At 46.9% G+C, this 27,921-nt stretch overlaps 1 protein-coding gene across 5 annotated transcripts in view; it reads right to left on the minus strand.

The window, feature by feature from the left end:
- The window catches only part of SPATA17 (spermatogenesis associated 17), a 186,763-nt gene that overhangs the window by 96,662 nt on the left and 62,180 nt on the right, over nucleotides 1–27,921 (minus strand). For 2 of the 5 annotated variants that reach the window (XM_070401057.1, XM_070401054.1), the window contains one exon: nucleotides 23,595–23,868. The exons of 2 other annotated variants lie outside the window; for them this stretch is intronic. The gene's annotated coding sequence lies outside the window, so the exon portion shown is untranslated. Of the gene's footprint in view, nucleotides 1–3,562; nucleotides 3,633–23,594; nucleotides 23,869–27,921 lie in introns of those variants that run through there. One more of the 5 variants, XM_070401055.1, reaches the window with a different exon arrangement.

The raw sequence follows: 27,921 nt of genomic DNA on the forward strand, positions 1-27,921 counted from the left end.
AGGGACGGGCGGGAACGCGCGTTCCTGATACTGCCATCAATGTCATCTTGATGATCCTGTCAAGAACATCCAGTGAAATTGACTTTACCATCACTCCTGCTTTTGCTGTGAAAGCAGAAATGCTCCAGACATGTTTGCTGTGGCTTTGAAAGCTTTAGAACAGCGGTTCTCAACCTGTGGGTCGCGACCCCTTTGGCGGTCGAACGACCCTTTCACAGGGGTCGCCTAAGACCATCCTGCACATCAGATATTTACATGACGATTCATAACAGTGGCAACATGACAGTGATGAAGTAGCAATGAAAATAATTTTATGGTTGGGTCACAACATGAGGAACTGTATTTAAAGGGCCAGAAGGTTGAGAACCGCTGCTTTACAATCTCTTTTGATCCCATTTGCTCCTTTAGGGAGTCATTGAATACTCAAGCATGCTCAGCGCTGTTTGCTTTATGAATGGAAGGAAAGGATTTAGATACGTTCAGGCATTCTTCCAGTGATTTTAACAAATATTGTGAAATTGTGTGATCTCAAACACTATATTTTAACTACCCGTGGATGGCGCTATTGAGTCATCTACCCATTGCCTGTGGCTCTGTAGGGTGGCAGGTGTGAAAGGTTATGGCAGAAAACAGGTTATGACCAAAGCAATGGTTTCAATTTTTTTTTTAAAGCAGCCCATCCCTGTTTTCAAATGAAACCTTATGTAGGACCCCGATATATCAACCTGGTAAAATAGGAGCTGTTTTCGCTCAGCCCCCAAGTTCCTTAGTTCCCTGCCCCCCACATTTCCCAAGAAACCCAAGTGCCACCCAGCAAGCTTTCTGCCTGGTGTCAAAACGGATGGGTCTAAGTTTCTCACTTTCAATCAATGTCTTTGGGTGTCCAGACCAACATGGGGCAGGTGATGGTCATATTTGGGTATCGACCTACTTCTCTCTTTGTAACCAGACCTGTATTTTATTGTTATTTTTATTTTATTTGTATTTTATTGAATAATTGATGGTATCTTGCAGCATCTCTACTAAAATATTCTGTCAGTGCTATCACTAGCATGCAATCTGTTTACACGGTACTCAAAAATGTGTCCAAAAATGACTTCAAGCTTTCTAAAATTAATATATTCTCTTTATAACATTTGTACATAATGACTCAGACGTTTTTACCTTTGAATTCAAGAAAAAAAACCCATAAGAAAACAAATTTTCTTATAAGTTTAAGTAGAGAGAGAAGCCATTTAATTAAAGGCCATTGTCCGTAAATCTTAGTGTCAGGCAAGTGTATCAGTCCCTTAAGGCTGCTATAACAAGCACCCCCAACTGGGTGACTTCAGTAACAGAAATGCACTGTCTCACAGCCCTGGGGGCTGGAGGTCTGAGATCTGGGATCAGGTGTCCGCAGGGTTGGTTCCTGCCTAGGGTTGTGAGGGGCAGTCTGTTCCTTGGCTCCACCTCCCCCACCCCCAGCTTCCAGTGGCTTCCTGGTGAGCTGTGGTGTGCCTTGGTTTGCAGAAGAAGTGCCTTGAGCTCTCCTGTATCTTCCCATAGAATTCTCCCTCTGTGCAAGTTTGCCTCGGTGTTCACATTTGCCCTTTTTATAAGGATCCCAGTCATTCCAACCTGATGACCTCATTGTAACTTGACTTGGAGCTGCGATGGTCCTATTTCCAAATAAGGTCACGTTCACAGGTAGGGCTTCAACGTCTTTGGGGCGGGGGTACAATTCAACCCATAAGACAGGTCCTATCTTACTGCTGTTCTGAAATATGTGCATCACTCTATGCGTGTCCCTACCTGCCTAGGTCAAGGCCGCGGCAGGTTCACGGAGTCACCTTGGGTGTGACAGCAGTATTCATTGATCTAAATCATTCAATAATGTCCCAAGACACTTACTAGGTTGCCTAACAACGAGTTACAAAATATTCATAGAAATGAGAAATGTATAGAACGAGGCCTAGAATTCTTAGCAAAAAGGGAGGCTATATATGGCCATAAATAGTTTTACTGATTTGTCACAAAATGAGGCAAAGAAAAATGCTTGCATGAATTTAGGGCCCTGAAACAAAATCTACCTTTTGGCCAACCCAAACTATGAGCATGTATGCCTTAATCATGATTTCTAAATAATCTAGCTTTAGCTTTGCAAAACATAAGGTTTCCTCCAGCTGATGTCGCAAATAACAATACATAATTGTATTTCCAAAGCTATAAAACATGTCATATGCAAATTAGTGCATTACTATTGATAAAAAAAAATTGTAATTATAGATAAAAATAAATTTTCCCTAAATAAAATTGATAATTTTGAACTTCTTTGGAATAATTAACTGCAAATTTGAAGGTTATTAGTGGAAAAACACACACACACAGGTGCCCTTTCAATAAAAAACCTCACTGCCAACAAATGGCTGACCTACATTTGCAAAATTACTAAATGACAGTGATTAAATCGAAGGCAATTTAAATATTTTATTGCAACAGGAAATTGCCCTTCTTTCTATGTTTATTTAGTGGCACTAGGGGCTCCTTGAAGCTTTTGGCTCTTTACTCCTTCAAATGTGCTGTGTTTTGTTGTCTTAGGAACAAGAAGACTATGCACTGCAAGGCTAAAACAACTCTTTCTTCACTCAAAACTGTGAAAGCCGACCGCCCACAGACCCACATTGTCATAAGGCTGACGTGCTTTCTGTTTGAGGATTTTATTTGGGCCTGTGGAGTCGCCTGGCGTGTACAACTGAAGTCTGGGTCACCCAGCAACTTCCTTCAAAGGCATGGCCTGGACCCTGGAGCAGGTTTTTATCTCACAAAACCTTCTCCCTCGTCCCTGTTCCACCGCATTTACACACAGCGAAGGTCCAATAAGGCCTGACTGGCTCCGCTTTCCCTCTTGACACCCCCAGTCTCCCCACATTAGCTCCGATGGGAGCGGAGTCGGTTACATCTCAGTCTGCAGAGCCCCCTGGCATGGGTGACACGGCCCGGGAGCCCTCGGGTCTCTCCTCTCAAAGACACAGCAAAGCAAACATGCCAAGGGGCGCCTGTGAAAAGGTGGGATGTCATCGCTGCGGAAAAGCAGTCACAGAGTGACGTGTCCGCCGCCCGATCTCTGAGACCGCGCAGGCCGTGCGAAAGCACCCGTGGCAAGAACAGCTGCCTCTTGGAATCAGGGTCCCCGTGTTTGCAACACCAGGGGAAGGGCTGATACAGCTTTTCATTCTTCCCGGCAAACGCACGCAGACAGAGGTCTAAGTTGGAACCACACAGAACGCATCATCTTAATTATTGTCTAGTGGTACAGACAGGCGAGCTCAGGAAGAGGGAGAAGTCACTTTGGAGGCCAGCTCCCTTTCCAAAAACTGTAACAACCATGAATTGTCTTCTTGATGCCAAACACAACCCTTAGTGAGCGGAGGTAAACAGGCATCCCGAACTGATATGATAAAGCGAACAGGCTCTGAAAAAAAATCTCTGGCTGCTACTGATCTTCAGAAGTATCTTCTCTCTCTTTCTAATGAGTGTGTCTTTGAAACTAGATAGCTTTCATTATAAAAATTATGAAAAAGGGTAGCGATGTCTCAAGGTTTAATTGAAGAGTTGTTGTGGAGGCTTAATTATCCCAGGAGCTGTATCAAATCCTGTTTCAAATAAGACAAACGACAGATGAATCCTGATTCTGCATCAAATCAGACATGTAAAAATATTTTAGTGGATAACTTACTCTCTTTTCTAAAAACCACTTGTCATATAATTGAAAGATTTTCATCTAGATGCCATCTATTGAACTAAAAGAAGTAGGGTCACCAGCATATTTGCAAATTATCAAAAAGGAAATATTTTAAATAATTAAAAAATAAAAATACAGTTCATCAGGTTCATAAATTTAGAATAAATCTCAAAGGGCTGATATTCGCTTTACACATATTTACTGTTTAATAATCTCATGGAAAAAATATCAACAAAAAAATAAATTGGGAAGATATAAATTGGTTTATGCTTTTAATCAATAATCATCCAAAAAATATTTTCTAAAACAAAAAAAAAATTCTCTCTTGAACAAGTATAGGATCACACCCAGAGAATTCCTGACTATTGAAAAGAGAAGCATAATAAATTTTATCTTTACTATATAGCTAGTTGAATTTTTAAAATCATTTTATCATAAATTATTATTTTATAACAATCATATGATATTAGAGGACTGAATCACCAACCTCATAAAACCACTTTCTTTCCCACGGGGTGTAACATAATTTTGATTTTAATAAAATCTGAAAAATATTTGACAGTTAAATTGTTAACGTACTTTTGTGCTTTCTTTCACAGAGCGGCAGGTATCGCTACAGAGAAGATGGCTCTAGTCTTAATTCGCGACTATTTTGACGACTTAAAATAGTCAGTGCGTTAGCTTTAAGAAATAAAGAGCTCAGATTCTCTAAGATTGCAAACACTAAAATGATGCGTGCTGTTTTTCTCTCCAATGAACGTATTTTAAAGTTTAGAATCCTTGTAGAAATGCTTGCCCAGATACAAATGCTGGAAACCAACAGGGAGGGGGGTGAGCAGCAGAGGGAGGCGGGGAGGACTGAGGGAACTCGGTTTTCCTTGCTCTTTATTACTTGTGAAATGCTGTCCACCTTTTAGTAACCATCGCTCCAGGTCTCCAATAGTTTGGCCCAACAGCCTTTGAAAGCCTATCACCTCGATTTTTTTTTTTTTTCCTTAAAGGGTGCGCTTCCCAGGCCTGGCTGGGCTGTGCTATTATGTCCTCTGCCTTCCCAGGTAAGGAAATTACTTTTAGCAGGTCATCGTGAAGACGGGATTATTACATAATTGGAAGGAGCATGTTCCATTTCTCGGGAACCAGCCGGTATTACCGGGGCTCGAGGGTGGGTGTCCCCTTCTCTCCCACCATTTAGACGGCGCGCCCTGTGTTCCTTTTGGGGGAAGACGCACGACTTCTCGGCGCCTCATTTCGCCTCCAATTTAATGAAGTTGTTAAAGTAGCAAGACTGACAGGTTAATTATCCTTTATAAAAGGGGGACAAATTGAACTGTGTCTTTCCATCATCTTTTGATAGATCAAGAAGCTCAAGGGTGCACAGATGTGGCTCTGGCGAATAGAGCTGCGGAGTCAGCCTGCAACCCCGCCCTGACCCCGCTCTGCCCACCGGGGCCTCCCTAGATTGCACTTGACTTTTTTTTTATTTCACATTCAACAGATCCCACTTTATTATAAATTCAGAAGGATTTTCCCCCTCCCTCCCTTCCTCCCTCCATATGTTGGCTGACAGCTCCCGTGAAATAACTGATGGCTAAATTTAAACTCTGATGAAAATTAACCCAAGTGTTAAATGCAAACAGGAGCCGCTTGGAAGAGAAAAAGAGTTATCATGGGCGATGCCAAACGGTGGAAAATGTGTGTAGATTAATAGAGCCTCGCCGGTGACAGGCCGTCAGGCGGGTTGACGGCTCTCGCCGGCGTGCTGGTCCCACGCAAGTTGGCCAGAGGGCAGCCCGGACAAGTCCTGCTTTTCAAAAAGACCGCGGGAAGCTTGACAGGAACGCTAACTAGATCATCGAAAGTTCATGGTCAAAGAAGAGATTTTTTTTTTTTCCTCTTCTTTTTCTGCAGAGCTTTGCACTAAAGAGAGTTTGCAGACAGGAGAGCCACGCATGAGATATCAAATTGCAAGTGCAGCAAAAAAAAAAAAAAAAGATCAGAGGAGGAGAGAACCAGTGTTGTATGATAAAAACAACACCACAAACGAGCAAATGTGCCGCTGCTTCTAAGTGCATATGGAGAAGGCGGTTTGGTTAAAAATCATAAGCTTTTGACTTGAAACATTTCCTTCTTGGAGAATAATGCTTCTCTTCCTTTAGGCATTTTCACAGACATTACATTTGTATTTTTTTTTTCAGATTAAAATATGTAATTTTAGTGAAGCTCATTGAAAGGAAATAGAAATCTCATCAAATATACCAGTAATTCTGTTTCCTATTATGGTGTACATGTGACATGCATAAGACTCTAAGGAAAAAAGTTCATTATTCTCCATGAATAAGGCAATATTTTGCTTCTCTAACGAGATAACATTAATAATGTACTATTTTAGCTGAATGTTAGCAGGATACAATAAGTAGATCACTGAATCGTGAAGCAGGAAAACTGCTTGAGACCAGGCTCAGTGACCTAACAGACCCATGACTTGTGAACGTCTGAGCGAGCCTCAGTTTGCTCCTTTGTAAAATGGGTGTGATAGTAACGAGATCAAATGAGATTCGGAAGTTGAAAGCTCATCTTTCACCAAGCGAAGCAAAGGAAACTGTGGACACCAAGGAATGGCCCTGAGTGGGGGACAGTGGGAAGGACCTGAGATTGAGAGTCAGAAACCAGAGTCCAGTGTAGGCCTGTGGCTCCTTGGTCAATAGCAAACAGGATGTCTCTCTCTCTCTCTCCCTCTCTCTCTTTCTCTCTCTCTCCAACATGATCGTGAGCGATGAGCATGATGATGCCTAGAAAATGCCCTTTTTGTAAATTGCAACTTCCGGTCCAGCGATTAATTCTTATTTTGTTGCCCCTCCTTCCTTCACCTGCTTAAACCTGCCCATCAAATGAAGGTGGACTTCAAGCCCGCCTTTCTCACCGCTCAGTGCTCCGACCTAGGGTTAGGCCTCCGACGCATGAGTTTGGGAGGGGGTGCAATTCCATCCATGACGGTCTCCGGCAAGGCAAGCCCTGCTTCCAGCTCCGGCCAGTGGCAGAGCAGGTGTGCAGAGGCTGCCCGGGTGGCCAGGCCAGGGTGGGGTCAGCGTGCACCTCGGTGGCCCGGCCACGCGGATGTGACTACTTCTCAGACCAATTGCTACATTCTCGCTGGCGGGAGAGAGCGTGTAGCCATAACTAAACTTCCAAAACCACCCGGGGAGGGGAAGAAATAAGTGGTGCAGCCGCGGAGTCATTTCCTGAATAGCATCCTGGCAGGCATCGCGGCTGGAAACGTGAATTAAATGAGGCTGAGCGCCGCCAACGTGTCGTTAGCTCGCCGGGACAACGCGCTGTGACACTCACTTTCAAAGCGTGGGGAGGCGGTTAACAAGTTCCCCTGCAGCAGTGGTTCTCAACCTTCCTGATGCCGCGACCCTTTACTACAGTTCTTCATGTTGTGGTGACCCCCGATTTCATTGTTACAAATTGGACATAATTAAAGCATAGTGATTAATCACAGAAACAATATTTAATTATATATGTGTTTTCCGACGGTCTTAGGCAACCCCTGTGAAAGGGTCGTTTGAGCCCCAAAGGGGTTGCGACCCACAGGTTGAGAACCGCTGCTCTAGAGGCAGGGAGGTAATATACTTTCCATCCGTCCTGCGGGCATGAACGGAACACAGAATGAAGTTCAGTTACAGGAATGTCTTGCACACCTGGGTTTGCAGATGCAGATTCATTCAGGGGAGAAGAAATGGCTCTCCATCCTCTTTCTCTTTATTTTTTAAAAAATATATTCTTATTGATTTCAGAGAGGAAGGGAGAGGGAGAGATAGAACCACCAATGATGAGAGAGAAGCATTGAGCGGCTGCCTCCTGCACGCCCCCTACTGGGGATCCAGCCTGCAACCCAGGCAGGTGCCCTTGACCAGAATCAAACCCGGGACCCTTCAGTCCACAGAACGACGCTCTATCCACTGAGCCAAACGAGCCAGGGCATCACCTTTCTCTTTAAATCTGTTTCCACACCTCCTTTTTGGCACAAAGCAATACTGAGTACATAGAAAGCAAATGAAATGTAGGCCCAGCCACAGAGGCCAGCGGGGAGGAATCCAGTCGCTCCTGGCCACGGGGTCACCCTGTACCCACAGCGCCCCTGCCCCGTGCCCCTGAGTGAGTGGCGGTGTTTAAGGATCGCGGGCGCTCCATCCCTGTCCGCGGGGCTCCATCCCACGGCCCAGGTAACTGACATGCCACCTTCCCGGCCTCTCCAGCATCTTGGGCTTCTCCATCTTTCCCCTCCCCGCCATCTGTTCCTGCTGCTCCGACAGCCTTGCTGCTCGCCCCCGCCAGGGCCTGGGCGGGAGGGTGTGGAGGCCTCTGATGAGGGGCCCCGGCCCCTCCACGCACCCTCAGCCCGAGGACAGCACCAGCTGTCTGGCTTCATTTGCATGTCTCTCTCCCAAATAATGAAATTAGCCATGAGTTTCCCGAGGTGATCAAGACGTCCATGTAGGCGCTCGATGTGTCGATGTGTCAGGGCGAGATGGAGAGGGAAGGGAAAGGTCAGGGAAGCGATCGGGTAACACATTTGCAGCAGTGAAAAGAGAGAGGGAAATAAGAACCAATTTTCCTGGAGACGTACCTTCCAGCTCAGAGGAAAATGGACTGTTATTATTTTTTTTTCTTTTTTAGCTCAGAGGAAAGTTAGATGAGGCCTTTACAAGGTAACGTTCCCCCCTCCGGGGCAAAGGCACACACATTTTAGGAACAAACAGGGAAAGGCTGAGGAGCATTCTCCGTGGCTGACCATTTCTGGGGCCGGATACGGAATTGTCTGAACGTGACCACGGCCGGTCATCCTGGGCTCATTTCACGTGAAACAGAACGTTTTAAAGCTCCTTATGTGTTGTTGTTTTTTTTGGGGGGGAGGGCGGGGAGAAAGGTGTTCAGAACGTCCTGTAGGTCCTGTAGGCCTCGTCCATTTTCACAGATTGCCAAGTTCACCCAAGAACACCAGGTCCATTGCCCCCGGCCACTTGCAGCTTCTGCCATTAAATGGTTCCACTACAGGCAAGTTATTCGTTAACCTTGGCCTCTGTTTTCTCATCCATATAATGGGCTGAAAAGGACACCTACCTTAGAATGGTTCTGGAGGAATCTTATTAGAAATAATAATATTTAAATCGTGCTAGTGGGCATTACATACAAGGCGAGGTGGGATTACACTCTTGGACAGTAGGGCAGTCTCGGCTTTTGTCCGTGCCTGCACTATTACAGGTAAGGGCCAGGGAATTTTCACCTGCAGAACTCACTCAGCATCTTGGACCTGTCTGACTTCCTATTGGGAATAGAGTCCGTTTCTTGGGACTACAGGAGGGGATGTACATACTGGAGCCTGGTATAGGCAAGGTCCCAACAGGTGGTCTGCCCAAATGAAGATATTTACCAAGAGATTAATCGCAAAGCATGATGGGTCCTGGGGACCACCTGAGGTCCGTTAAGAATCAATGACAAAGTCTGAGGTTAGCACAGGGTCTGGCTGGGGAGGATGGTCTCGGTGGAGCAGCCATCACGCCAAGGGCAGTCTGGGCTGGGGGAGCCTCGTGATCTAACAAGTGAATCCTGGTGTCTGTCTGGACACAGCATCGCCACCCGGCACGGCTTAGTGATTGAGTGTGGACCCATGAACCAGGTCACCTGGTTCCACCAGGTTTCAGGCTTGATCCCAGTGGGGGGCGTGCAGGAGGCAGCTGGTCGGTCGATGTTTCTCTCTCATCGATGTCTCTCTCTCTCTCAAATCAATAAGGTAAACTATTTTTAAGAAGTGAAAAGCTGAGCTATGCAATCACAGCTTCTGAGCACATGGAGGCACCTGAATGATGCCGATATCAGTTGGATTAAAATAAGAATAAATAATATCGCAAAAGTAGGCTACACAGAACCACATTCCCCCTTGGAGAACGCATTTATTTGTCCAAACGCTAAACTAGGCAGAGCGCAGATTCGGTGCTTCTGGCCCCGTCTCACGTTCCCATGCACACTTCTGTGCAAGGCTGCGGACGTTCCTATACCAGCACAGGGGACATTTTTGCTTTAAATGTGATGTTTTCCTTTTGGTCATTTTGACATGGAGATCAGGAACGGTATCAGTGATAATGGTCTATCTTGTTGAGATGAACCTTAATTTCTTCCAAGTGCCGCTCATGGAATTCGAGGTTCACCGGGACTCCCCCATCCTTTATCCAGCGCAAGTGCGGAAGGTGACCGTCAAACATGCGGTTGCCAGGGTGCACCGGGGGGACACAGACATGTCCGCCGGGAGTGAGGTCCTTCCCGGGGCTTCCCTTCCCTCCATCCCCTCCCTGTCACCAACGGAAAAGACGATTTCTTCTTGGCAGCTCTTCATGTCAGTCATAAGTCCAGGTCAGACACTTACCAATTGACCCTGTGTTCAGGGGAGAGACTCATTTCAGCGCCTGTCAATAGCCTCTTTTGATTCGTTTAGGCCGCAGCCTGAGTCCCGGTGGGGGTTTATACCGATGCGTGTGTGGACTTTTAAAGGCAGGGACCCCTGTCGGAGCTCCGGGAGTCCGCTGGCCTGGGAACGGCTGCTTCTGCAAAGACCCCCGAGAGAAGATGATACCTGGGGACCATTTTTTTCTAATATATTTTGATTGATTTCAGAAAGGAAGGGAGAGGGACAGATAGAAACATGAATGATGAGAGAGAATCATGGATCGGCTGCCTCCTGCACGCCCCCTACTGGGGATGGAGCTCGCAACCTGGACATGTGCCCTGACCGGGAATCGAACCGTGACCTCCTGGTTCACAGGTTGATGCTCAACCACTGAGCCAGCTGGCCAGGCATACCTGGGGACTAGTCATACCTAAGATCTTCAAGGATCCTGAGACCCCGAAGCTGGGTATAGAAGGGCTAGAGCAGGGAAGCCCAGTGTTCATTCGTCAGATCTCAGGATGTGTAGCCTGTGGTCTCACATCCTTGCACCGGGAAGGCCAAGTTCGTTCATCTAACTCCTGAGTTACTTGGCTGTGGAGGCATGTTGCCGGGTCGGAGGTCACAGCAATCCTAGACTGGCCCTAAGAAAAGTGCCCCAACCCACAGGCTGTGGGGCCAGCGTGCGATGCCCCTCTGGACTGGTGTGGCCTGCTCTCTCCCCCCTCCGCCTTGGGGACACCTGAGCCCGGGGGTCCCCTCCCTGGCCAGCCCCCAGGATCCTAACCGGCATCCTGTGCGTTTCTCCTTGGCAGGTGTGTGTCACCACGATGCCAGTCGCTCCCCACCTGTGCCGCAGGGAAAGAACCGTGAGCAGGGGGGGGAGTCGGGGGGGGGGGGGGGCCGGGGAAATTTCCCTGACGTGCCCCCGCTGTGACATGGGCTGCTGGAGAAGGCTGTCACTGGGCTGTCAACCCCTGACCTCCCCCAGACGCGTTTGGAAATGAAGTGAAAAGAATTGCCAGGCGGTCCCACCGCCTCCTTCCCGGCCTGCCGTCCGTCCTTGATGTCAGTCAAAGGAGCTGACTGGCACCCACGGCGCCTTCACAAAACCCCCGCACGAAACCCCCATAATGACTGGCGTCGGGATGACTCGCGAGGATCAAGTAATGACTCCTTGACATAATGTATTGTTTACCTAGGCACGGAGCTCTTCCTCGCATCTTAATGAGCCTCATTAATAACAAGTTAGGAGTCCGCGGCTACTTCTTCACAGCTGGACCATATGCACTAATTACACCGAGCACGCAAACCTCAGACAATCCGCCGGGTCCGGAGCGAGCCTGTAAGGAGAGGGACGAGCCTGGGGTGGAGGTATTTTTTGCCGCATCCCCTTAAGGATGTCAAGTGTGATAGCAAAGCCATTTGCAGATCATTAAGGCGGCCGTCATCTTTGAAAAGTGGGTTTCCTTTGTGTTGGTGGGTGGGGGTTTCCACTGGGGGAAGTGGCAGGGTTGGGTGGGAGGAACTGGCTGGTGGACTCGCCTGGCCACCCCAGGAGCACATCCTATGGCAGTGATGGCGAACCTATGACACGCGTGTCAGAGGTGACACGCGAACTCATTTTTTTGGTTGACTTTTCTTTGTTCAATGGCATTTAAATATATAAAATAAATATCAAAAATATAAATCTTTGTTTTACTATGGTTGCAAAGATCAAAAAATTTCTATATGTGACACGGCACCAGAGTTAGGTTAGGGTTTTTCAAAATGCTGACACGCCGAGCTCAAAAGGTTCGCCGTCACTGTCCTCTGGTAACCAACCGGGACAGTCCTCCCGTGGAGGAATAAACATCAGTGGTAGTGAAGGGCGACCGATCGGTGGACATATCTCACTTCTAAAGAATCAAGGACCAGGGTTTTACGTGCTGCAGGAGGCACGCGGTTAGTGGCTTTCCTTAATGTTAAGTCCTACTTAGCTCCTGCTCCATCCTCATGAGAGTCTAGAACAGCCGTGGGCAAACTACGGCCCGTGGGCAGGATCCGGCCCATTTGAAATGAATAAAACTAAATAAAAAAAAGACCGTACCCTTTTATGTAATGATGTTTACTTTGAATTTATATTAGTTCACACAAACACTCCATCCATGCTTTTGTTCCGGCCCTCCGGTCCAGTTTAAGAACCCATTGTGGCCCTCGAGTCAAAAAGTTTGCCCACCCCTGGTCTAGAAACTGAAATCAGTATTTGGAATCAAGGCAAGACAACAACGCTAACGAAGGCAAGATGCCAGGTCACGAGACAGACTTCCCAAGAAGGACCGGAAGGCTCTGCGCCCCCCTCAGGCTTGCCAACGTGCAGGGCACCCCGGTGGCAACCTTCCTTGGGAAAGTGCGAGAAATCCCTTGTCTCAGAGAGCCTTTCGTTCTATCAACAGCCAGACACGGGGCTGGGGACACTTGAGTGTGACTATTGATTCTCTGGGCACAGGTGATGGGAGGCCACAGGGACACTGTGAGCTGAGGGGCAGCTGCTGCAGGGAAGGTCACGGATCGCCCTAGCCCAGAGTCAGTTATGAATCTTTTAAAAAATAAATCGTGCAGTTTCGCTTTCCGGTCGTGGCAAGATCCTGGAGGGAATGTGGTGAGAAACGAACGTGTTGCTCAGACTCCCTTCAAGGTCCTTGCAGAAGCCACACTCCCCACGGGGGCCCGCAGACCCCGGACTCCCGTCAGTGGGAGAGAGAGAGATTTAGGCCTCGGGGCTGCGTGCACAGGCGTGGTTTGCTCAGAGCGACTTCTGGCCTTCGCTGGGTCCCCATCCGCCCGTGTTTGAACAAGACGTGGTTCACAGCAGCCAGAACCATCGCAGCTACCTGGGTGATTCAGCAAGAAACCCGGGAAAAGGTGATGCCGAGGTGGCAGGCATCAGGAGAGCAGGGCGAGCAGCTGTTCTCGGGGAAAGGGCCGCGCACCCTGCCAGGCACCATATGCGTGATGGACAGGCCGGTGAGCGCGGGGTGCCTGAGTGGAGGTGACAGGCCGGCTCCCGTTCGCAGGGAAAGAAACTTCCCTGGGAGTCGATGCCGGTGAAACAGTGTTCACAAATGGGGTGCATTTTCAGGCTCCTGGCCACTTGGCAGAATTGTCCTGGCTGTGACCTCCCCTCCTCTCCCCTCCCCTCCCCGCAAGAAGAGAAAAGCTACACCCTTCACCCCAGCAGGACACCTGTCCCCATCATCCCCAAGGCTGTCATAGACACCAGAGAGGAACTCCAGGATGGAGAGCCCAGCCCCAGGCACACTTGTAGAGCACCGTGCAAGCACATCCACGCGTGTTCTCTCCCGTGGGATCCCGGAGCAGGCGGAGATGCAGTGAGGGGACAGAGGAGCCAGCACCCAAACTCCTGTCTTGCTGACCCACAGCTGGCACTGGATTCAGTCTGCCTTCTGGAGCTTGAGCCAGAGAAACTCGGTGGACCATTGTCAGAAAGGGGACAGGTGTCACTCCCAGGGCCGTGCTGGTCCCCAAATGCATCCCCAGCGCCCCTTTTACTGCCTGGGCAGGGAACGCCCTCCCCCCACCAACACTTGTGCCTGATCTTTGCTTTGAAAGCCCACCCCTCGGGATCCCCACTCGCCAGGCTGTTCTAATGTCACATGAAAACGGGCCATTTGAGAGCAGGCCGGCGGGTGTTGATTTTTGAAAAAATACATTTTATGATTTTTTACAGAGAGGAAGGGAGAGGGATAGAGAGTTAGAAACATCGACGAGAGAGAAACATCGATCAGCTGCCTCCTGCACAACCCCTACTGGGGATGTGCCCGCAACCAAGGTACATGCCCTTGACCGGAATTGAACCTGGGACCCTTCAGTCTGCAGGCTGATGCTCTATCCACTGAGCCAAACCGGTTAGGGCAGGGTGTTGATTTTGAAGACGGAACACACCAAGGGACCTCCAGCGCCTGGCTGGACGCGGCTTCTAAGTAGAAACCACTTTTGTCTTATCTATTCTCACCACGATCAGGAAATATGTACCAGGTGCCTGTGTGGCCACCGAGGAAGGAGGTGGCGGGGAAGTCTCGGAGGCACGCGCTCCGACCTCCGGAGCTCAGTATGATGAGACAGGCTCTCGCGGGAAGTCGGTCACCAGCCACCTCCCCTGGGACACGGCTGTTGCCGTCATTGCCGGGATGACAATGGTGGGAATGAGTCTTCATTCCCACCGCGATCGCAGCATTGCCGGGATCAGCTCAGCCGTCCGCTCATGTAGGCCTGCAAATTGCCATTTGCTCACGGATCCCAGGCCACTAAGCGACTCCACCCAAGTAGAAAACACTCGTTTTCCCAGTGTGCTTTGCAGGATACAGAGCTGTGAGAAATGGATGGTGGGCTGAGCACCACTCACCGAGCTCACAGGCCGGCAGGCAGATACCTGGCATCCACTATTGCTACTCCCGGCTCCTGACCCCAGCCCCCAGCACCCACTTGACATCTAGTGTCCCCTGAGACAGTCCCAGGATAAGTGTTAATACGACCCAGTCCTTACATTGAATCTAAATTCTTCTTGCAGCAAGAGAAACCCATCTCCTTTTTTTGGGGGGCGGGGGGGGGCGGGAAGGGGAGTGGGGTCTTTCTTATTTTAAACAGCAGCTAAACACTATTGATCTGGCTGCAATTAGCCTGGACTAATCTTCAAGTCTCCTGAGTGGTTCTCATTTTCCAGAGATTTAGAGAAGAATTCTTTGCAGGGTGGAAGGGCGGGAGGGGGTGTGAGGGCAGAGGATGGAAAAGAGCCGCCACTAGTGTTTACAAGCTGAATGCAATGATAGAGAGAACTGTGACCTCATTGTAAGAAACAGACAAAGATGCGTCCCTGCCTTGCACGCTGGTGTTTCTTAAACCACTTGCTGAGTTAGAATGGTTCTTATTTCTGTGTTGCTTCATTAGACATTTACATCCGTGTCCTAGCGTCTTAGAGCTAGGCGTTACCTTGGCCCATCTTGCCAAGTCTACAGATGAAGGCAACTTGGCAAAGAAAGACAGAGGTCAAGGGATGAGCAGTAAAAGACCAATTCAGGATTGTCCACACTCGGAACATCTCAAAGGAAGTTTGGGTTCTTGCCAGACTCTGAGAGGTAGCCCATAAGCCCCTGGAAAGTCCTGCTAGGTTAAGGCTGTCCTTATGCCCCTGGGGGCTTTGGGCCATGAGAGCGTCTATGCCAGTGATGGCAAACCTTTTGAGCTCGGCGTGTCAGCATTTTGAAAAACCCTAACTTAACTCTGGTGCCATGTCACATAGAGAAATTTTTTGATCTTTGCAACCATAATAAAACAAAGACTTATATTTTTGATATTTATTTTATATATTTAAATGCCATTTAACAAAGAAAAATCAACCAAAGAAATGAGTTTGCGTGTCACCTCTGACACGCGTGTCATAGGTTCGCCATCACTGGTCTATGCTAATAATGTGATCCAGGGTGGGGACTTTGGGCCACGCTGTATCAGCTTGGCCTCTAGGGGCGCTAGAAAGGAAGGTCTCTTGCATTGGGGCTAGGTCATGGCAGTGTAACTGACTCCCAATACAAACTCTGGACACGGAGGCTCAGGGAGCTTCCCTGGCTGGCGCCCTCATGTGTTGTCGAACATTCTAGCAGAGTGGCTACAGGGAGACACGTCCGGGGAAGAACTTCCCCAGCAACGCAAAGAGTAAACTTACAGTCGGTTCCGCTGGCGCAGCGCAACAGTGACTGGTCACCCAGGGAGCCAGAGCCGTGGCCTCCATCAGCCCGAGCACACAGGAGCCCTCCCTTGGAGCCGTGTGCCAGCCTGGGCTTGCAGCTGCTCCCTCTATTTGCTCTCCTACATGCCTTAGAGGTCTATGTCTTACTGGCCAATCCCGTGGCCTCAAATCTTATGTTAGAGCCCCTCATTTTTTTAAAAAAATGTATTTTATTGATTTTTTACAGAGAGGAAGGGAGAGAGATAGTTAGAAACATCGATGAGAGAGAAACATCGATCAGCCGCCTCCTGCACATCTCCCACTGGGGATGTGCCCGCAACCCAGGCACATGCCCTTGACCGGAATCGAACCCGGGACCTTTCAGTCTGTAGGCCGACGCTCTATCCACTGAGCCAAACCGGTTTCGGCAAGCCCCTCATTTTTTTTTTTTTTAAATATATTTTATTGATTTTTTACAGAGAGGAAGGGAGAGAGACAGAGTTAGAAACATCGATGAGAGAGAAACATCGATCAGCTGCCTCCTGCACATCTCCCACTGGGGATGTGCCCGCAACCCACGTACATGCCCTTGACCGGAATTGAACCTGGGACCCTTCAGTCCGCAGGCCGACGCTCCATCCACTGAGCCAAACCGGTTTCGGCAAGCCCCTCATTTTTTAAAATGTTTTCAAAAGTTGATTTCAGAGAGAGAGGAAGAGGGTGATAGATAGAAACATCGATGAGAGAGAAACATTGATTGGCTGCCTCCTGCACACCCCCTACTGGAGATGGAGCCTGCAACCTGGGCATGTGCCCTGATTGAGACAATGTTCAATCCACTGAGCCTCACCAACCGGGCGAGAGTCCCTAATTCTTTACATTAAACTCTCTCTGTTCAAATTACTGTGTGGTTTTGTTTCCTGATTAGACCCTGGCTAATCTATCCTGGTTTCTATGAGTCATGGCAAAGTAATTTACGTCAGAGGAATTAGGGTTTGCATAATTGCTTTTATTTTATTTTTCCTATGAAATAAAGCAGCCGTGCCATCGTTTTCCCCTCTCTCCAAGCCTGCTATTAAAAATGTTACTCTCCATGATAGGTCTGCTTTATTGATATATTACTATAAAGCTGTATTCCGAGGCCTCCAGTTTAAGAAGAAAATACAATCCGGAGCTTTCACTAAATGTAAAACCAAAGCCAGAATGACTTCACTGTTCAAGTCACTTTGGAGAGCATTATATCAGGGACACATAAAGCTTTGGACACATAAAAGTGACCTCATTTCCTTTTCTCTGCTCGTCCAACCACTCTCATCCAGACAGACTCTAGGAGAACTTTGAGTGCCCTGGTCTGCCTTCTGCCTCCATAGCAAGGTCATCCTGGCGTCTTTTGAGCCAAGTATAGGGTGAAACACAGGTGTCTAAATTTAACCACTTGCCCAGCCGGTGTGGCTCAGTGGTTGAGCATCAACCCATGCACCAAGAGGTTACTGGTCAGGGCACATGCCTGGTTTTCGGGCTCAGTTCCCAGCAGGGGGTGTGCAGCAGCCAGCCAATCAATGTCTCTCTCATGGATGTTTTTGTCTCTCTGTCCCTCTCTCTTTCTCTCTAAAGTCAATAAAAACATATCTATATATATATAAAAGCCTAAGCGACTGTTACGACTGGTCGACCAAATGACTGGTCAACCGAACGACTGGTCGCTATGATGCACACTGACCACCAGGGGGCAGAGGCTCAACACAGGAGCTTCCCCCTGATGGTCAGTGTGCTCCCACAGCCAACCTCCTGTGGTTCATACCCACAGCTGGCCGGCCCTGATCAGCTCCAATCAGGACTGGGTGAGACAGTCCCGATTGGCCCCAATCGCCAGCCAGGCCAAGGAACCCCACCCGTGCATGAATTTGTGCACTGAGCCTCTAGTTTAAAAAGAAAATACAATACGTTCTTGGTTCAGTTTTGTTCCTCAAAGGGCATGAGATATAAAGATGTTGCTTATTTTCAGAATAAACCCTTGGCTCTGGTGCTTCCACACTGTTGCCTTTAATTAGATTCTCTCGTCAGTCATCCCTGCGCATTGTTCCATGTCCAGAAGTCCATATTAATAAAACGTCTGTTTACTTATGAGAACTTGGTGAAAAGTTTAATTTCAGGATGTTCATCCATCTGGCCTTGCCAACTGCAGAACTACAGAAGGATATGTTGATGGCAAAGGGAACGCCATCTGTTTCTGTAAAGTTAGTTGATCTCTGCATGACAAGCAGAAAGTCAACTTCGAGACTGAAGAAGGTGAACAGGAAAGTGAAGAGTTTGCCCTAGCCAGTTTGGCTCAGTGCATAGAGTGTTGGCCTACGGACTGAAGGGTCCCGGGTTCGATTCCGGGTTCAATTCTGGTCAAGGGCACATGCCCAGGTTGCGGGCTCGATCCCCAATAGGGGGCGTGCAGGAGGCAGCTGATCAACTATTGTCTCTCATCATTGATGTTTCTATCTCTCTCTCCCCTCTCCCTTCCTCTCTGAAATCAATGAAAATACATTAAAAAAAATAAAAAGAGTATAGAGTTTGTTGGGCCTTTTATTTCATACATGAGCATGATTTCCACACGACGGATCGTAACCAATAGACAAGAGGTTCATCCGGTCACTTGGAAGAAACCATACCTCACATGTTTGCCTTTTCTTTCTTCCTCTTTGGTAGCCATTGACTGGTAAAAGAAACTATATTCTTCCTGCCTACACATGTAGTTAGGCAAATGAAATAACCTCCTTACCTACTCAAGTGTTGTCAATCCGACAATATACAATGCGACTTGGACTACATGTCTAGACACATTAGCTCAGTTGATGGTGGTATATCGGTGACCCCAAAGCCCTGAACTTGACAGCTACCCAGTCAAGTTAGTGTTACACAGGAATAGACTTCATTCCGTAACCGGAAGTCTGTCCTGTCCTTAGCCAAGTAGCTGAAAAACACCATCAGGAGAGAGACAAGCTGCAACCCGCCACATTTACTCAACAGGAAGTACTTCTATGTTCACGTCCGACTGAGGGAGACCTGGTGGGAAGGACCATGAAGGGCTGCACGTTACAAAACTCAGCGAGAATATTGGTTAGTAACCGGAAGCTGGGGCAATGGGAAGACATAGTGACAAGGACACTCCCTCTGTGTAACTGAACTTTCCTAACCATTTCACACCCCCTCTTAGGCAGCATTTGGAGCTGCCTCTTTTTTTATTTTTTAAAATATATTTTATTGATTTTTACAGAGAGGAAGGGAGAGTTAGAAACATCGATGAGAGAGAAACATTGACCAGCTGCCTCCTGCACATCTCCCACTGGGGATGTGCCCGCAACCCAGGTACATGCCCTTGACCGGAATCAAACCCGGGACCCTTCAGTCCGCAGGCCGACGCTCTATCCACTGAGCCAAACCGGTTTCGGCTGGAGCTGCCTCTTTGAACTCTCTTCCTTAGGCTTCTGTGACAGTTAAAAAATATTTCTACTCTTACTCCACTTCCTGTTCCTTTGCATTCTCTTCTCCTGTGCGGAATTTCCCAGGCTCTCTGTTCACTTTTAACAATTTAGTGAACTAATCCTGTCATTGACTCAGATATAATCTACATCTGATTCATGCCTAAATGTATTGTTTTGGTCCTTTTTTTTTTTTTTTTTTACCAAAACTGCAGCTTTTTAAGACATGTTTACTTAACCATTATACAGTCACTTCAAATGTATCTCAGACCGAGTCATTGTCCCTCCAATACCAGGCCTTTTTCCGAGGTTTACGTGGTACCCAACTTCTCTAGGTCAACAGGACTCTTTGTCGGGGGTTCTTACCCATTTCGACACTAAGGCCTTCTTTTATCCACCCAACCATGTCCCTAGTGTTCATCTTAAAAAATATATATTTTCACCAAAAGATTCATTTAAATAACAGTTTTTCTATTCCTATTAAACAAAGACATCTGGGTTGTGATTCTAAGCAAACTGCTATTACACTGAATTCCAGCCACAAGCAGAGATATGTGGTGTGTATTTAGTCTGTGCGGCCAGCGTATATAGAATATACAGGTCAAGTGGAAAGAAATGAAGGGCTCTGTTATTGTTTGAAAGCAGCTTAACTAGTAAAAAATAATCAGACCTAACAAGTTTACTACTTATTGATCTCAGATGGGCACTGTATCTGCAGAACTTTACAAAAACTTGCCGGCAAAGAGCCACAAAAGTGTATTGATGGTTCTTCATTCATAAGTCTCAGCGGTTTCCTTGTGTTGACAGATGGAGAAGTGTGTCCTCAGGGAGGCCTGAGGTTGGGCAGGGCTTGCTCCTGGCCTCATGTAACCACGATAGAACATTTCTGCAGATCTCTCGGCAGAAGATGAGGAGGGTATAAAAGAAAATTGAGCTTCTAACCATACTTTCTTCTAAAATCTTCCATAAGTCTTTTACAAGGAAATAGCATTCCTGAATGAAACCTGCCATGAACTAAAGGGATGTATTGCTGTCAAAGGAGGCTATTCTAGATTCCAGGTGTCTGACATAAGCCCTGAAATATATGAACTTGAATAAAACGCTAGTTAATCATTTCGGAAACTAAGCCAGATCACCGTTCTGACATAATATTTACGGAGAGCATTCAATCATTCACTTTTATTGCCTATTCTCTTAACAGTCTAGCGCTGAGAATCTTGCCAAATATGAGTATTTTGGTTCCAAAGATCTGCTCGGAAACGGTTCCTTTGCATGAAATATGCATTATCAAGGTCAGAGTTGGCATCCTATAAAATTCCTTGATTTAATTTGAAGTAGACAAAACACTGACATCAACCTTGGACCAGTAGCCCAACCGAAGCATGTGCAAATTGTTAAAGAGCTTAAATCCATTCCTCATCTTCATCTTCACTGAGCTTGCTCATATGGAAACCAAAATCCCCAGGGTAGTCAATGGGTTTCCCATGGCTGTGTGGAGTGTCATGGGGAGAGGGGTTCTGAGCTCAGATCAGTATAAGTGAGGACTGTGATTAGCAAGGTCTGCCATGGGAGAGAGTACAGTGGGGCCTTGACTTACGAGTGTCCCAACTAACAAGCCGTCTCTAGGCCGATTTTTGCTTTGAGTTGCGAGCTAAAATTCAGGTTATGAGCCAGTTTCAGATACCCCACCGCTAGTTGGCGCAGCTCACGTCACAGTGAACGCCACAACATCAGCCCAGCATCACGTGTCTCACTCGTTCACTTTTTGATTTGACATGCGAGTAATTTGAGTTACGAGCTCCGTCACGGAACGAATTAAACTCGTACGTCAAGGCCCCACTGTAGTAGAAACAAGGGGTAATGAAGGTCTGGAACCCAAGGCCATTTACCACAGAGAAAAGAAGCCTCAGATGAGCCATGGCATCTTAAGGCAAATGCTTGCAGAACAGTCATATGAACAAGGGTATCAACTTATTCGAAAGCAGCAAATGTGTAGCAGGAAGTGAAACCTCAAGCCCATAGAATGAAGAACTTTTAAATAATTAGAAAAGTCCAACATGGAACATACTCTCTTGAGAGAGAGAGAATCACCCCCAAGACTTAGACGTGCCCTGGCAGGGGGTATCGCTACCTTAGGACAGATCCCAGCAGGTGTGGGAAGTCAGAAAAAAATGATTTCGTAGGGATCTTAGGACATGCCATCCAACCTCAAGCAAGAAAAACCGTTATCTTCTAGAGCAGGGTTATTTGTACTGAGACAACAATGAAGAAAAACATCCAGCTGCTTGAGATAAATATGTTTAGCATTTCCGCTGAAATTTCATCCCAATCAGAGGCCATGTCCGTACCTTGGGATTGCCCACCGAAAGAGACTTGTAATTTGAAATTAAAAAAACAACACATTAAAATGGTGATGGATGGAGATTTGACTTGAGGTGGTGAACACACAATACAGTGTACCAAGGGTGTGTTGTGGAATTGTGCACCTGAAACCTGTATAATTTTGTTAACCTGCGTCACCCCAGTGCATCCCACAACAAAGATATAAATTAAAAACATTGAAGGTGGACATCATTTTATAAAATCTCAGCATCCACACAGGGATTCTCCTGTGCGGAGGTGGGTAATTCTTGAACTAACAGGCCTGGCCCAAATGAAACTTATCAAAAGCCGGCCTGCCATCTATTTGAAACCAATTGGTTGCCCCGGAAGGTTAGGCGTGTGATCAGTTACTGTCCCATCAGCCATCAGCATCTCGGCCGCAGAGTGAAGGAGATGGGGAGAGAAATCACCCGCGACAGAGATGAAAGCTGGGTGGTCGGAAGAAAAAGGCCTCCTTGATTAAGCTGTGGACTTACTCGAGTCTTTAATTCTCCCTCCGGCCCGTCTCCACGCTGGCACGCGGGCGGGCCGTGGATGGATGGGGACGCTCATCAGGAGGGGCACGCCCATCTATCTTGCGGGCGGATTTTTTTATTCGCCAGCTCCAGAGGAGCAGGGAGATTTATTTGGAAGGATGGTAATGAAGGCGGGAGGCACTGGTCAGACTGCAGCTTCCTTTACCCATGTGTTATTCTCACTCTCTCTCTCTTCTCGATGCTGAGTTGCTCTCTTTATTTCCACTTATTTTTCTTAATATATTTCTATTGATTTCAGAGAGGAAGAGAAGAGAGAGAGAGAGAGAGAGAGAGACATCAATGATGAGAGAGAATCATTGATTGGCTTCCTCCTGTACGCCTCACACTGGCGATTGATCCCACAGCCTGGGCATATGCCCTGACTGGGAATCGAACCATGATCTTCTGGTTCATAGGTGGACACTCAACCACTGAGCCACACCGGCTGGGCTCCCCTTATTTTTCTCTAAAAGGAGGGATGTGTTTGGTCTCATAGCCAGTGGCTGGAGAGAGGATGGTAGTGAGGATCTGGGAGCAGAGAATTTCCAGGTGTAATTTTTGCTGCAGTATTTCAGATGTTTTCATGACACTCTACATTTTCATTCTACACAGGTGCATTTACTTAGACCCAATCATATACTCCTTGAAATACTTGTTTCTTCATCCCAAAATGAGATCTCACGTTTCCTTTCTTGCTGTTTTGGTTTTGTTTTTTTGTTTGTTTGTTGCTCTGCCTGGCAAGAATGAAATCGTTCCCTTCAATGAAAAATAAACAAACTTTCTGCCTTCATAACAATGGTGCAAGGAGATGGGTTAGCTCTGCTGGGCCTTATAAAATACAGTAAAAGCGACCACCATCACCACCCCGATCTGAGCCACAGGATGGAATTATTCGCTAAAAGGCTGGAGTGGGTATATTCTTGGTTTCCTGCCAAAGGCGTGGCCTCTGGACTGTGACCAACCACCGCCAGGGGCATCATTCGGATGCAACAACTAATCCCCTGAGCTGAACACTCACTGGACCTGAGTCCAACATCCCGGCTGGTGTGGCTCAGTGGATAGAGCGTTGGCCTGCAGACTGAAGGGTTCGGGGTTCAATTCCGGTTAAGGGCTGTGGGCTGGATCCCCAGTAGGGGGTGTGCAGGAGGCAGCCGATCAATGATTCTCCACTTAGATGATGGGGTCATAATATGGCCTCGTCGGGGGACTGTTTCGATGGCACTTTTGGTCACCAGGGGCTGTGGTTGTGACAGATATTCTCAGGAGTAAAAAATCCACCTATTCACACACTGTACGAAACTAGTCATCTGTAAAATACTAGAGTTTATTGAATCTGAAGAAGTATGGTTTATGTTGTGGTTTCTGTGGGATCCTCATGGGCATTTTCCTTTAAGAACTGGAGAGTTTTTGAATGAATAGAGGGTTCCCATTTCTTCTTTGAACAGATGAAAAAGAGGGAGGGAGGGAAGGAGGGAGGGAGGAAAAGAGACAGAGAGAGACAGAGACTTCAACGGCTGACACACTGTGTCCAGGTGACTCAGCCAGGCAGTGGCGTCTTCGACTCCACAACCACGTCACACCTGAACCTCATTTTACACTTTGTCTTCTTTTATTGTCTAAAAACAAAACAGTAAAGTGAGAGAAGACATTTTCTAAAAACAAAACACTGAGATGAAGAAGAAAGGGAAAGAAGTCAATAATAACACACAGTTCTCAAATTCTCTGCTCAAATCCTCCTCACTCAGAGCTCGCTCAGCAGGTTGGGGGGCCGGACCCTGAGCTGCCCCCCATTGCTAGCCTTGCTGCAGCCACCCTGACCCCTGACCTCTGTCTGCACCTGCAGATCCTGATCAACAAAGGTGAGCGGGTGCAGACACACAAGGCGCTGGGCCAACCTGCCCAGACCAGACCCGAGGGCAGTGATGGCGAACCTATGACACGTGTGTCAGAGGTGACAAGCGAACTCATTTTTTTGGTTGATTTTTCTTTGTTAAATGGCATTTAGATATATAAAATAAATATAAAAAATATAAGTCTTTGTCTTGCTATGGTTGCAAAGATCAAAAAATTTCTGTATGTGACACGGCACCAGAGTTAGGTTAGGGTTTTTCAAAATGCTGACACGCCAAGCTCAAAAGGTTCGCCACCACTGCCCTAGAGAAACACGGCGAATGTCCTGCACGCCTGGGGACCGTTACAGCGCCTTTATTCAGAGAGCACCCTTACCAAGAGGAGATACTAAAGGTGTCTTGAGCCCTCGCTGGTTTGGCTCAGTGGATAAAGTGTCGACCTGTGGACTGAAGGGTCCCAGGTTCAATTCCGCTCAAGGGCACATGCTTGGGTTGTGGGCTCGATCCCCAGTGTGGGGTGTGCCGGAGGCAGCCGATCAATGATTCTCTCTCATCATGGGTGTTTCTATCTCTCTCTCCCTCTCCCTTCCTCTCTAAAAATCAATAAAAATATGTAAAAAAAAAAGATATCTTGATTTTTGTTTTGTTTTATTTTTGCACATTCACTCTGATGCAACTGAAAAGGGTTATACACCCACAAGGCGCCAGACTGGATGCCAAGGCTGAACAGGTTTTCTTTCTTTTTTTTTTGTTTGTTTAATTTTATTCACATCTTGTTGCCATTAAAGGTTAATTCAAAAGACATTTTTGCTATTCTAACATCCTTTGCCTCTCATCATCTCTTACAAATAAATCCCCACCACAGAGCAGAAATATTAGGAGTTATATTGCAAATGGAGCACATTAAGCAATTTTTAAACCTTTGAAATATGGCTTACGAACAATTTTACACAGCGAGAACAGGTTTTCTTGTTGAATTAGAAACTGAACCCCCGACGAGCACATATATCGCTTATCTCTCTCCTTACACAGCCGCTAAGACCGTATTTCCTCTTAAAAAAAAAAAAAAGACAAATGTCACCCCTGTCCCAATGCCGGTGCTAACCAGCCTCATTTCCCTTTTCCTTTTCCTTTTCCCAGCCATTCCAGTCATTCAGATGCCAAATCCCTATGAGGAAGGAAGACAGGACACTGGTTTCCATGCACAACAGGTAATTTCATCGAAACTCATTTCCTCGGGCCTCCAGATGGAACCACGCCTTTCAGCGAAGGAAGACCCGGACTGACGCACATGGCCAAGAACTTGGGACAGGTGAGGCGCACACAACTCGAGAAGACTCAGCGCACGCCGCCCACGGCCCACTGGCCAATGGTCCCCTGCCCTGTCCTCCACGGCCCCTTCCCCCCACCGACTGTCTCCACTCGGCCCAGAAGATGCATGGAGCTAAAGAAGGCAAAGCAGTCGGATGGACGGAAGGAGGCAGTCCTTTCTGATTCAGACCCGGCGGAATGCTGGGGAACTCTCCACCATTACCAAACTGAGCAGTTTATAAAGAAAAATTAAAAAAAAAAAAAATTAAAAGGAGACAGATGATCCTAGCCAGAGAGTAGGTTTTAAAATATACGGCGTCCCCCCAAAATGTACACATGCTATGACTGTAGATTCTATTACATTTTGAAAATGAAAAGTATTTTTAAAAAGCACTGCCTTTATCATTATTCAAAGTGTGCATACATTTTTGGGGGGAACGCCTCTATGTGTGTGTTTAAAATCCAATTCATTCCGAGCAGTTTCGGTGGCTGAAATCTTAGTGGATTAATTGAAGTGGGTTGGTGGAGGCTCTGTTTGTCCTAAACACAGACATGCTGAAGGGACGAGAGATTAATCTGATAAAGGCGTCACTGTTTCTAATCGGACTGATGGGCAAGCCCAGGATGGGTGGGAGAGGCAACATTGGGTGAGATATCGTCAAGTGATGAACTACCTTGAAGCCAAAGCAATCAAGTAGAGAGCCCTAAAAATTCCTCCGGCATCTTTGGGGCAAGTGTCCCCATCTTGGCCTTCTCTATACAGAGCAGAAGCACTTTGTCAGATTTGGTGAAATGCACTCGTCAGGGGAGAGCTGTAGCTGGGGCAGCTCCCCTCCACTTACCAAAATTAAACACGAGACATTCGTTTCCATTCTGAGAGGAGGGGGTGACATTGGATAATACTTCCAATTTGCAGAATAGTTGAAAATCCAAGAGCAGACTTACCAAGCATTTTTTCTTTTTTAAAAAACTGTCACATATTTGTATTTGCTCATTGTAATTAAAAGTAATGCGAAACATTTGTTACTCGTCCTTCTTTCTTATAAATAATGTAGCAAGTAGTTATTTTGTCTTCAGAAAAAAAAAAGATAATTTTCTCTACATTATCGTGATTGAATAGAATAAAGTCAAGCTGTTTTTGTAATTGGTAGGGAAGGGCAAGGAATTCCTACTGGAGTATTTTGTCTTAACGAGTTGCTTTTGTCTGATTAGATACATTTTCAAAAAATCAGGGTGCAAAGACACATCTCCCCAAAACGGTATCTACAATCTTAGATACCAATCTTACCCAGAGATAACTACCATTAACCTTTTTTGCAATGTACAAATGTATACAAATATATGCAACACAGAAGTACTTGCAAGTGTGTTTTTCATGAAAGCATAAGAACATTTTTTTTAAAGGAATAGCTAACTAAAATGAAGGGCAATTTTCTGCTTATTTTAATGGCTTTAAAAGTGCAAATATTAAGGCTTTTTTTCCCCTCCCAATTATCAGGTAAGGATCTATGTCTCATCATTTATTTAACTTAGCATATATTATCCAGTATTCAATTTGTTTTCAACCTTTCACCCCTACAAACAGAATATACCTTTGAATTAAAAGCTAAGTCACACACAGATAGAAAAGATTTTACTTAGACTGCTTTATACTGTGAGTTAGAAATGCCAGACAAATGTTCTAACGGATAGTGATACTTTATAAACCTTTGGAACCACAATTCCACGGGGCATTATAGATGAACTAGAGGCCTGGTGCATGAAATTCATGCAGCGGGGAGGAGAGGGGATCCCTCAGCCCGGCCTGCACCCTCTCCAATCCAGGACCCCTCGGGGGATGTCCGACTGCCAGTTTAGGCCCAATCCCGAAGGGGCTGGTAAACCGGCAGTCGGACATCCCTCTTGCAATCCGGGGCCGCTGGCTCCTAACCACTCACCTGCCTGCTGGCCTGATCGTCCCTAACTGCCTCTGCCTCGGCCCTGCCACCGTGGCTTTGTTCGGAAGGACGTCCAGAAGGATGTCTGGAAGACATCCTATATAATTAGCATATTACCCTTTTATTACTATAGATATGTCTTATTTCCCTTCGCGTTTTTCCTTTGAAGTCATTCAAAAGGAGGTAGTGGTATTTGTGTTGAACACACTGACTTCCACATTGAAGCATCCTGAGTTACAAGGGGGCGCAGGCGACACTGCTGCTGAATGTAAGGAAATAAGTTGCTCGATCTACTCTGCCTTCCCCAGCGGACCAGAGCTCTCCCGTGGCCCTGGGGGTGGGAGGGCACCTGGGGAATTCCAACTCGCATGATTTCTCATTCCTGCCTCTTCTCCTTCAGCTGTGGTGATCTGTGCTGTCTTCATCCAATACCTCCTTTAATTGGGCAGAAAATGCCAGATTACTTCCTATAAGTCTCGCTCTGATTGTAATCATGCCTCTACTTTTAAACACCTCAGCCAGTGAATGAATGCAGTCCACGCTGAGAGCTATTTCTGTGATCTTGAATTTT

This window comes from Myotis yumanensis, unplaced genomic scaffold, assembly GCF_028538775.1.
Source record: "Myotis yumanensis isolate MYYU_CA2020_CCGP unplaced genomic scaffold, mMyoYum1.0.hap1 SCAF_22, whole genome shotgun sequence".
NCBI lineage: Eukaryota > Metazoa > Chordata > Mammalia > Chiroptera > Vespertilionidae > Myotis > Myotis yumanensis.